Genomic DNA, 2927 nt, shown 5'->3' with positions numbered 1-2927 from the left:
AGACTGGGGATTTTTATACTTTACAGTTGGCATTAGTGCATCATATATTCGGTTTTCTTCTTTCGTTGAATTACCACCCTCTAAGAAATTCTCATTGTTCATCTCCTCAACATAGTATGTAATGTAAGTTCTGAATGGAACTATTAGCAATCAGGTCTTAGGTTTGGCTATTCAGTTATCTGTCGCTATTCATCATGTTTGGAGCTTATCTCATCAATACTGTATTGTCACTTCTGATGACTAACTTTGATCTACATCTTTACGATGTTATACTGGCCATTTTAACTATCATGATTTTTTAGGGAAATTGATGAAACAGACATCAAAACCTTGGAACGACAGTTGATGCAATCCATGGAGACATGTACTGCTAAGAAGAAGAAAATTATTTTGTCCCAAATGGAGATGGAGAGGATTCAAGGATCAGATGAGGTACTTAGTTTACTAGTCCCTGCTTTATGTTTCAATGTTTCATAGAAAATAATCCTATATTCACATTGGTTTAACATGGGAATATACTCTAGGTGAAAGATGGTAAAACTTAAAAGATTTTAATACATGATATTGCCATGTTTTTTTATGTGGTCATGTATTGGAATCAAAGGGGTGATGGATTATTCCATATAACACTCAATGGAACAAGTCACAAGTTCACAACACGGTTGCAACTTGCAAGTGGCAAGTTCTTTTATTGTTTGTTGCATACCATGTACAGCATGAGAGAATAAAGAATACTTACTTGCAGAAGTTAAAGGCCAGATCGTTTCTGAAGCGTATAGTGGGAACAGTTGTTAGATCTGTGCAGGAAGATCAAACTGAGCAGGGTATACTTGTATCCTTGTTTTCTGTTTTTTTTGTTTTACACGTTTCTTTGTTGGTGATAAGCATTGATTCCCAATTCTATCTTGAAGATATAAAAAACTTAGAAGTAGGAGTCCATGCACTGGAAGAGCTTTCCAAACAGCTGTTTCTTGAGATATATGAACTTCGTCAAACTAAGGTATTTTTGTGTGTGCACTGAAAGCACTTTTTACACATTTGCCTGTGCATTCTTCAGGTTTTAGCTGCACTGCTTACTGTTGCTACTTGTTTTTTCTTAACATGATTATACATTTGCCCGTGCATCCAAATTGATCTCTGGCTCTCTGGGGTTGGAAACAACGTATCTGTAACAGTTGTTTGATTATTAAAATGTTTGTGTGAATTGTATTTTTCTGTAAATAGTGCCATCTGTTATTTCAGAATACTGTGTAATGCTTAAACACAATATGATACACGTGATTTAATGCCAGTTGTATATTTATGAGAATTTTGGTTTATTTTGTAGGATTCCGGTTCTCATCAAGTGACTCCTCCCCCTCACAATGACTTTGCGGACAAATGTCTCAATTATAGTGGTGGAGCTACGAACAACAATCCGATGTCCTGATCGAGAGCGATGGAGCTAATGTTTGAACTTGTGTGTTTGAACTTGTGAACTAAAATTGTGAACTATGGATGTGAACTTATGTGAATTTGTGAACTTGTGTATTTGGACTTGTGTGAATTTGTGATATGAACATATATCCATGTGTTTGAAATCTGTATTGTATGTGATATTCTATGTTGCATGTGATATTATGTGTGTCTATTTTTTCATTTCTGTATTTTTTATTTTTTTTTCTGGAAAAGGGTTAAGAACGTGGGTACCCACGTTCTTAACGTTAAGAACGTGGGTACCGTCGAACTTAATGGGCAGCCCTCGTCGACCCACGTAGGACCCATAAGTTCGACGGCCACGTGGCCCCGTCGAACTTAAACGTAAGAACGTGGGTGCCGTCGAACTTATGGGAAAAAATTCGACGGCCCCCGTCGAACTTAAAAACCCACGTTCTTACGTTAAGTTCGACGGTACCCACGTTCTTAATGTTAAGTTCGTCGGGGCCGTCGAACTTACTTCTCTAAGTTCGTCCAAAAATCGTCGTCGGCTATATTCGTCGGTAAACCCACGTTCTTATGGTAAGTTCGACGGCCTATTACATTAAGTTCGACGGTTTTTCACCCACGTTCTTTAACCAGTTTCTTGTAGTGCATGTTTATGATTCATATGCTATGTTTGCTTCTAGTTCTTCCTGTATGCATGGTAGAAATGTGCCTAGGAGAAATGGTGTTAATGTTCCTAGGAAAATTAATGAACCTTCGACCATATATCATGCTTTAAATGCTTCCTTTGCAATTTGTAGAAAGGATAGGAAGATAGTTGCTAGAAAATTAGGGGCAAAATGCAAGGGAGACAAAACCTGCATTTGGGTCCCTAAGACAATTGTGACTAACCTTGTAGGACCCAACAAGAGTTGGGTACCTAAGACCCAAGCCTAAATTTGCCTTGCAGGTTTATGCATCCGGGGGTTCAAGCTGGATTATCGACAGCGGATGCACAAACCATATGACGGGGGAGAAGAAGATGTTCACCTCCTACGTCAAAAACAAGGATTCCCAAGATTCAATAATATTCGGTGATGGGAATCAAGGCAAGGTAAAAGGGTTAGGTAAAATTGCTATTTCATCCGAGCACTCTATATCTAATGTGTTTTTAGTTGAGTCTCTTGGATATAATTTCTTATCTGTTAGTCAATTAGGCAATATGGGATATAATTGTCTATTCACAAATGTAGATGTGTCTGTCGTTAGAAGAAGTGATGGTTCACTAGATTTTAAGGGTGTATTAGACGGCAAACTTTACTTAGTTGATTTTGCAAAAGAGGAGGCTGGTCTAGATGCATGCTTAATTGCTAAGACTAGCATGGGCTGGCTGTGGCATCGCCGCTTAGCACATGTGGGGATGAAGAACCTTCACAAGCTTCTAAAGGGAGAACACGTGATAGGTTTAACTAATGTGCAATTCAAAAAAGATAGACCTTGTGCAGCTTGTCAAGCAGGCAAACAGG

The 2927-nt window shown here is 38.4% G+C and overlaps 1 long non-coding RNA gene across 1 annotated transcript; it reads left to right on the top strand.

Annotated features, from left to right (window-relative positions):
• The first annotated feature begins 293 nt into the window (after positions 1-293).
• Positions 294-992, top strand: LOC103651131 (uncharacterized). Its single transcript, XR_564581.4, has 3 exons — positions 294-432; positions 746-824; positions 912-992. It is a non-coding gene; the product is annotated as an uncharacterized lncRNA (long non-coding RNA).
• Positions 993-2927: the final 1935 nt, after the last annotated feature.

Source organism: Zea mays, chromosome 3, assembly GCF_902167145.1.
Source record: "Zea mays cultivar B73 chromosome 3, Zm-B73-REFERENCE-NAM-5.0, whole genome shotgun sequence".
Taxonomy (NCBI): domain Eukaryota; kingdom Viridiplantae; phylum Streptophyta; class Magnoliopsida; order Poales; family Poaceae; genus Zea; species Zea mays.
This window is presented reverse-complemented; position numbering and strand designations above follow the sequence as displayed.